An 818-nucleotide genomic window follows, 5' to 3' on the forward strand; every position below is an offset into this window, starting at 1 on the left:
TTTGTCCATATTTGAAAAGATATTGTGAAAGGTTTTGGCATTGAAACCGAGGAGTGACATGTATTGTCTGTGATTCCCTTCCTCGACTATCTCTCCATCTATTTTAATTTGTCCTTTGAATGTTTTAAATTTATCAGAGATAGCCTTGATAACATCGGAAAATAGGGCTTTTTCTATCAATGTTTCATCAAGTTCGATTTTATTCATATTTTTTTAAGTATATATTTTTGATTATTTCTTTATTTTGACCGCTGATATTTCTGTATGGAATTTGTCCAAAATTTCATTGAATTCTTGTAATTCTTCAACTGTTATGTTCTTGTCTTCTCTCGATCTTTCGAAAAAGATGTACAATTGATTAAGATACATATTCAAGATATCCGTTTTCTTTTTATAATGAGCTTTCTTTTTGCTCGTGAAACCTATAGCAATCAAGCCACAAGATGAAGTTTGAATAGCAGTAATTGTGGCTAATACAGTTGGGACAAGTACAGGAACCATTAATCCACCAGTCACGGCCGTTGCAAGTGTTGTTCCTATCGTTAGAACTACACTCGCTGTTTTGAAAACAGAATCGATTCTACTCCATGTTTTCCTGCATGAATTGTACTGTCTCAACTTTATTTTCAACTCTTCTTTTTTGTCTATCATGTATTGTTGTCTGCTTTCGAGTTCCATTTTTTAAGTCGTTAAATTAAGTGAATTTCCGATAAATGGAACCACGGAATATCGTATAGAACGTACTTGTTTGGCCTAGCATTATTATATTTGCGGGTATTAAAAGTAAAAACATTTACGCGTACTAACGACATTTCTTT

The sequence above is a fragment of the Lottia gigantea genome, assembly GCF_000327385.1.
Source record: "Lottia gigantea unplaced genomic scaffold LOTGIsca_511, whole genome shotgun sequence".
NCBI lineage: Eukaryota > Metazoa > Mollusca > Gastropoda > Lottiidae > Lottia > Lottia gigantea.